The sequence below is a fragment of the Eschrichtius robustus genome, chromosome 18 (assembly GCF_028021215.1).
Source record: "Eschrichtius robustus isolate mEscRob2 chromosome 18, mEscRob2.pri, whole genome shotgun sequence".
Classification (NCBI taxonomy): Eukaryota; Metazoa; Chordata; class Mammalia; order Artiodactyla; family Eschrichtiidae; genus Eschrichtius; species Eschrichtius robustus.
In genome coordinates this window covers 67,319,797-67,328,081 of record NC_090841.1, presented here as the reverse complement: position 1 = coordinate 67,328,081, position 8,285 = coordinate 67,319,797, and positions in this window count along the sequence as shown.

The following is an 8,285-nucleotide window of genomic DNA, read 5'->3' as shown; positions in this document are numbered from 1 at the left end:
CTGTTTGTGGATTTTCAAAGTGTATATGCATGGAAATGGGAAGGTGAAGACTTCTCACTGATTTGGGTAGGCACCCATCTCCAGTTTTCCCTCTGGAGGGGAAGGAGCTGAAGGCACTGAAGCAGAGGTCAAGTTTCCTACCATCACACAGCTAGTGAGTGGTGGAGCAGGACCCCGAACCAGGCGGTCTGGCTCCCGAGCCCCTGTTCACCCTGTATGTAACTGCTGTACTGTGCTGCTTCGATTTGGATACTTGTTCTTAAATGCAGGGAAAAGGCGATTCCAAACACACCTTTGTCTTTGTAGACAGGAGTTTCTCAAGGGAAGTGCTTAAAGTTCGTGCTGTTGGAGATGATGCAAGTGAAACGTCTCCGTTACCAAGCTTTAGGGTGGCTGCTCTCAAAGTACGGCGCTCAGACCTGCAGCGTCCTCATCACCCGGGCGCTTGTTAGAAGTGCAATTGCCCCGCACTCATTTTAAACCAATTTTGTAAAATTAGAAACTCTGGGGATGGCATTTAAACAAGTGCTCCAGGTGATTCTGACGGAAGGTTGAGGCTGGCCACTGCTTCAAGCCACTCCTCCCATCGGCATTGTTATTTCAGTATTAACTTTTAAAAAGGGGTTAGATGTTGACCATGATTACCATCTGTCTGTAAAGTCTGAGGTACCTTAGTGATTTCCTTGTGTCCCCCTCTCGCTGCCCCGGGAAAGCTGAAATGAGCCCAGCCAGCAAGTGCTGCCCAGAGACGAGGCCCATTTTGTAGAGAAAAACTGAGTTTTCATCTTTTTATTGGGTATTTGCTGTTCTCAAATGTCATCAGTTTTCTAAACTTGTAAATGATGCCAGTAACTAGCTTACCTTTATACGAATGACCTTGTAACTGAAAGTGGGGTCGGGCTACTCGCTGCTCAGAAACCAATAAAGAGGCAAGGTTGGTGGAAAGGAAAGTTTGCTTTATTTTGGATGCTGTCATGGGGGTTAGGGGGGAGGGCAGATGCCTGTTCAAAGGCCGACTCCCCCCTCCCCACCCCGACATTCAGTGGGCAAGAGCTTTCATAGACGGAGAGGGCTGCATGCAGAAACAGCACAGTCAGCTCTGATGGTCATCTTGAAATTGGTCACTGGTGGTCTGACCAGCATCATCTTGATTGTTTTAAGTACAGTTAATCTTCGTCCCAGGGTCGGTTTGTTCCCATTTCCTCGAGGCCAGTTCTCAGAATTGTGGCAGCTTATGTCATGGCTACAGCCTGGTCGTCATTTAGTTAACCTCTTCTACCTGGTGGGGCTTTCAGTATCTATAAGACAGCTCGCAGGTTATGGCTCAGAATATGATCTGTAGCCCTTGAGGAGGCACTAAAGGCCCTTGAATTTGCTTACTGACTAAACTACTGTTGTTTTGTCCTGGTTGACTGTTTTCCTCTGCTTCTGTATTTTCTCACTTCTCTGATTAAACTTATTCTTTGGCTAAAGTTTTTCCACAGACAAAAGGCAGGCTGAGGACATGGGAGGAAAGGACCATAGGGGTCCGGCTCCATTTCAACTTCACTGGGGTTTTAGTGTTTTCACAGCTCAGTTTGGACTTAAGGTCTAAGAGGAGTCATACATTATGGCTAGTGGTAATTGTGAACTTTAGGAAAGAATATATATTTTTCTATTTCTGTAAGAAATTTAAAACTATAGAAGAAGAAGAAAGGAATAAGGATTTCTTTCTATTAGCCAAGTACACTTGGTGATATTTTGGTTGTTTCTTAGTCTTTCCCCTAGAAATCTTTATGCACGTCTGCACACAGCCACATCTTTTCTATAAAACTAAACAATTTTGAATCCTGAATCCTTCTTAATTTTCTGTGGTTTACATTTATTTATGGGCATTACATAATCTTTGAAACATGGTATTGCAATTTATGCAGTCTTTCATTGTTGTTTAACACAGTTTATTTCTAATTATGATGTGATGCATATCCATGACCATGTACTTTGGTGCATTTTTCCTTTTTCTATATTCCTAGAAGTAGACTAACTGGTGAAAGGCCAAATTGTTTTCCATCAGGTTTGGACAGATTTGCCCTCTTAATAGCTGTTTGTGTGCTTATTTCATTGTCAACTTTGAGTACCTGAATTACATTTTTTCTCAGTCTGAAGTCTAAAATAATATCAGACAGTTTTAATTTGAATTTATTTAATTTATAGAGATGGCAGTTTTTGTGTATATTGACCATCTATTTGTCATTTTTGAATTGTCTCTTAATGGATTTTTTCCTATGAGGCATTTATATTTTTGAAGTAAATTGCAATAGTGCTTATAATATTTTGCCAGATTTTCATTTGTATTGTAATTTAGTTTAGAGGTTTTAAATTATATATCATTAATTACATTGAGCTTTTTTTTCTCCTGTTGCTTTTGTACTGTGTCTTTTTAAGATCCCAGCATCATCTAAATCTCCCTAAGCATTTTATTGTAGCTCTTTTATCATTCCTTATCTAACAATAAAGGCAGCTAGAATTTCTTTTAGTATTTGATATAAGCTAGGCCTCGTTTTTTCCGAAGCATCCCATTTCCCCATCATGGATTATTGACTAATTCTTCCTTTCCCCCGTCATTGAAAGTAAGGGGCACAGTTTATAACTGTGTCCAGCTGGGTACTAGATTGTCCAGTCTGCTGAGACTCTCCTTGGTTATGTCCCCACTGTCCTGCACTGCAGGCCTCTGGGGTGTGCTCTGCACTTCTCTCCCACCCTCATCTCAGAGGCCAGCAGGTTGGGGGTTAGTGCAGGACCTGTCCCAAGAGATGAGGGTTGAACAGTGTCTTGGGCCAGATGCACTTGGCCCATCATTGATGGTTAAATCCTGGCTCTCCCGATGCTGGCCACACCTCAATCAGTGAACTGTCACCTTGCAAAGGGAGTGCAGCTGTGGAAACTGCCACTGGTGTCGAGACAGACTCTCTGGAGACTCTTGTCTCAGAAAGATGATGCCATGAGGGGGAATGCAAACTGGCTGAGTGCTGTGATGGTTTAGAGAGGTTGGTCCCGTTAGGCCCTCTGTAACTAGTGATCATGAGTGCATAGAAATGTTTAATTTCAAACTAGGATTCTTTGCACCATTTTCAGAATACCACCTGTATTAATCTTGTTCTTGGTTAACAGTCAGAAATCCAAATGATGTAGATGGAGACTGGGTGAGCTTTCAAGGGCATTTTCTCTGGCCTTGACCTGTTCCCCTTTCCTAACCATTTAGTTTGATGAGTTTTGGTAATTTTATACAATAACTACAGCCCCAAGCAAATGTAGAACAGCCTGAAGGTGTATTATAATTTACTACTGTGTCTTTATGACAAAATAAACAGTGTAACAAATTTAAGTTTATCTCCTGTAGTTTATTCCTGGTTTTTTGGGTCTTTATAGTCCTGCATCTGGTCAGCCTGAGAGGTGTCAACTAGTGTCCACTCAGCTGTGTCAAGTGGATAATTTGCCTTTCTGAGTCTTCTGGGGTCCCCAGATCTTGTTAAACAATCCCTTCCTTTGGTTGACCTGAAACAAATAGACTGTCAGATATTTCTCCAGGAAAATGGGTTTATTCGGGATCAGCAGAGAATGGCAATTCAAGGTCTGCCACCATGGAGCCACGTGCGAGTCCCCAAAGGGCAAGGGAAGAAGGACTCTTATACATAGCAAAAGGAAGTTGGGAGGGCTGTAGAAGAGAGAGTTTTTCACTGGCTGAGTCTTTGCCGGGAAAGAAGAGTCTATCTTCTTCCCAACAGGCTCTACTATTGTTGTGACTTCATCTATCACAGTTGTCAGAGGCTTTCTGCTGGGCCCGCATGGGGTTACTCAAGAGCGCTGTCGCGGCGAAGGCTGCTCTTTGTCTGGTGCAACTTTGTCCCGTTCAGAGCGTCACTGATCCTCTCAGTGATCCCTCAGCAGCCTTGGGAGGTGTCATCTCCACGTGTTCTCCCCGTTTGCCAGAGGCCAATACTGAGACGTTATGTGGCTAGTCCAAGGTCGTAACAACCAGAAAGTGGCAAAGTCTAGACTCTTAACACAGGAAGGTTTCCACCTGGGGCACATCGAGTGGAATTTTTTTTTCTCATTTAATTAAAAAAAATAGTGGTGAAATGCACACAACATAAAATTTACCATCTGAACTATTTTTAAGCATTTGGTCCAGTGTTATATACATTTACATCATTGTGCAATCAATTTCCAGAACTCTTTTCATCCTGCCTTAGTGTAGCATTAAACACTAACTCCCCACTCTCCTTCCTTCCCGCCCCTGGCAACCACAGTGCCACTCTGTTTCTCTCTGAATTTGACTGCTCTGAGTACCTTCATGTAAGTAGAATCATACAGTTTCTGACCTTTGTGACTACACCATTTTACATCCCCCGCCATCAGTGTGCAAGGGTTCCAGTTTCTCCACATCCTTGCCAAACTATCTTTTCTCCTTTTTTTTCTCCCATAGTAGCCCTCCTAATATGTGTGAAGTGGTATCTCATTGTGGTTTTGATTTGCATTTCCCTAACGATTATTGATTTTGAGCATCTTTTCCTGTGCAAGCAGAATTTTAAAGAGGGCCTTTCAGGGTAAGTCCCATTGTTAATTCCCTGAGTGTTCTCTGTAGGAAATAACTGTAAGATACATGGCCCAACACGTTTCAAACCTGTTTATTGGTAAAGCTCACAGATGTATACTTTTGTTTTAGAAGTAAATTGAGACCTAGAGATATTAAGGGTCATGGAGATGCTGAACTGGAGTGGAGAAGGAGATGGGGGGACAGTTGAGGCCCTGGGGCCTCAGTACCACTGCTGGGACTAGAAACCAGTCTTCTGACTCCTGGACTGGGGTGCTTTAGAGGTGCCAACCTACCAGGGTTAGCAAAGTCTGAAGCTCAGTCTCTCTTATGGCTTCTTTAATAATTCATAGGCATTCAGTTATTCAACAAATGATTCTTGAGCATCTCCTCTGTATCTTTATTATTCTGGGAATGACACAATAAATAAGAGGATAGTGATCTCTACCTTCATGGGTGGTTATTGTCTAGCCTTGGAAATTTCCTTACCCTGTAAAATCAGTAAAATGGTGTTAATATTTGGGATACCTCTGCATATTACATCATTTAAATAATGCATAATGGATTTGAATAGGTTTTGGGGGCGATCCTCTGTACAGTTGTTTTTTCCTTTTATAATTAATAAGTAATTTGCAGAGAGATAACTTGATATTATGTCAATATTGTGCCCCACATCAGTTTCACCCACTAGTTTTTTCTTCATTGGATAGTTTTCTGCCTCCATTGTTCCTTCTGTATTTCTTTGCATTTAATTATACAAGATATTTCCCTTCTCTCCTGTTTATGGAGCAGTAATACTAAAATTCATGGATTCTTTTGTTATTTTTTTAATTAAATTTTTTTTCTAATTAATTTTGGCTGTGTTGGGTCTTCGTTGCTGTGCACAGGCTATCTCTAGTTGTGGTGAGCGGGGGCTACTCTTTGTTGTGGTGCGCAGGCTTCTCACTGTGGTGGCTTCTCTTGTTGCGGAGCATGGACTCTAGGCACGCAGGCTTCAGGAGTTGTGGCACACGGGTTCAGTAGTTGTGGCTTGCAGGCTCTAGAGTGCAGGCTCAGTAGTTGTGGCTCATGGGCTTAGTTACTCCGCGGCATGTGGGATCTTCCCGGACCAGGGCTCGAACCCGTGGCCCCTGCATTGGCAGGCGGATTCTTAACCACTGTGCCACCAGGGAAGTCCCTGTTATCTAATGGGTTATAATTTTTCATGGTAGGTATAGGGCCATTGATAAAGGTGAAGAGTGCTAGGTACTGTTGCTTCCTTGCAGTGCCCAGAGTCTTGGAATATTACCTGTATGTAAACACACATACAGGCATGGCTATCCTGAGTGCCTGTGGGTAACAAGGGAAGACAGCTCGGGAACCCACCTACAGAGCGCAAGTGAGGAGTGGCGGCCAGGTGAACTCACTAGGTATTATCACATGCACTTTTGTTGGCAGGATCTGATCCCTTTATTTTTTTTGAAGAAGGACTTAGTATCTTTTTTTTTTTAATTGAAGTATAGTTGATTTACAGTATTGTGTTAGTTTCAGGTATATAGCAAAGATTCAGTTATGCATATATATATATTTTTTCAGATTCTTTTCCATTATAGGTTATTACAAGATACTGAGTACAGTTCCCTGTGCTATACAGTAGGTCCTTGCTGTTTATCTATTTGATATATAGTAGTGTGTATCTGTTAATCCCAAACTCCTAATTTCTCTCTCCCCCACTTTCCCCTTTGGTAACCCTAAGTTTCTTTTCTATATCTGTGAGTCTGCTTGTTTTGTAAATAAGTTCACTTGCATCATAGTTTAGATTCCACATATAAGTGATATCATATGGTATTTGTCTTTCCCTGCCTGACTTACTTCACTTAGTATGATCTCTGGCTCCATCCATGTTGCTGCAAATGGCATTATTTCATTCTTTTTTATGGCTGAGTAATACATTGTATATATATCACCATATCTTCTTTATCCGTTCATCTATCGATGGGCATTTAGGTTGTTCCCATGTCTTGGCTATTGTAAATAGTGTTGCTATGAACATTGGGGTGCATGTATCTTTTTGAATTAGATTTTCCGTCTTTTCCGGATATATGCCCAGGAGTGGTATTGCTGGATCATATGGTAACTCTATTTTTAGTTTTTTAAGGAACCTCCATACTGTTTTCCATACTGGCTGTACCAATTTACATTCCCACCAACAGTATAGGAGGGTTCTCTTTTCTCCACACCCTCTCCAGCATTTATTATTTGTAGACTTTTTGATCATGGCCTTTCTGACTGGTGTGAGGTGATACCTCACTGTAGTTTTGATTTGCATTTCTCTAATAGTGATGTTGAGCTTCTTTTCATGTGCCTGTTGGCCATGTATGTCTTTTTTGGAGAAATGTCTATTTAGGTCTTCTGCCCATTTTTTGATTGGGTTGTGTTTTTTGATACTGAGCTATATGAGCTGTTTGTATATTTTGGAAATAAATACTTTGTTGGTCAAAACATCATTTGCAAATATGTTCTCCCAGTCCATAGGTTTTCTTTCATTTTGTTTATTGTTTCCTTTGCTGTGCAAAAGCTTTTAAGTTTAATTAGGTCCCATTTGCATATTTTTGGTTTTATTTTCATTACTCTAGGAGGTAGATCAAAAAAGACATTGCTGCAATTTATGTCAGAGTGCTGCCTATGTTTTCCTTTAAGAGTTTTATAGTGTCTGGCCTTAACGTTTAGGTCTTTAATCCATTTTGAGTTTATTTTTGTATGTGGTGTTAGAGAATGTTCTAATTTCATTCTTTTACATGTAGCTGTCCAGATTTCCCAGCACCACTTATTGAAGAAAATGTCTTTTCCCCATTGTATATTTTTGCCTATATTCTTTGTCCTAGATTAATTGACCTTGAGTAGTGTGTGGGTTTATTTCAAGACCTGATCCCCCCTTTAAACTATATACAGGCTGGCCTTGCCTATTCCATGAACACTCCATTCTTTCTTTTCTTGTGAACAGGGAACTAACAGTGAGAAAACAGACCACCTACAAATACTTATAGTCAGGGCAGGCTACATATTTTAAAGGGCCCAGGGCAAAATGGAAAAAGCAGGGTCCATTGTTTAGAAATTATTTCAAGATAGCAACAACAGGACACTAACCAAGTATGGTTCAGTTTAACAAGTGAGAGGCGGTCAGGGTATTATAGAAATATGAGTTACCTAGGATGAGGATTGATCTTACGGTGGCTTCCTAGAAGAGGTGAAAACTGGGCTGACCCTAGAGAATGAGGCTGTCTCCCCTACATGGACCTTCTCCTCTTTTTTTAGACCACAGGGTATTGAGGAGGATCACTTAGTCATTCTGACTTAAATGTCAGTCACCAAGAGTTTTCTGCCCCAGTACATTCTAATTATCTACCTCTGGAGTTGTGACACATGCCATGGGGGGGCATGGAGAGGTGCTGTCCAGACCTCCCTTCAAGGACTTGTTGCCCCAGCTGCTGGAAGTGCTGCTAGTGAGCAGTCTTTAGCCATCAGCTTCTCTGGGGGCAGCCTGTATGCAGTGACCCATCAAGGTGGAGGTATAAAGGCCTGGCCATTGGACATGTCAGGAAACCCTGAAGGGCCGTCTTCATTCCAGAGCCCCCATGGAGTCAGCTAAGGTCATCTGGCCAGTGTTCCAGCTTGATTTCTCCCTCTGCCCTATTTTGTTTCTTCCCTCTCGCTTCTGCAAGTATTGATCCCA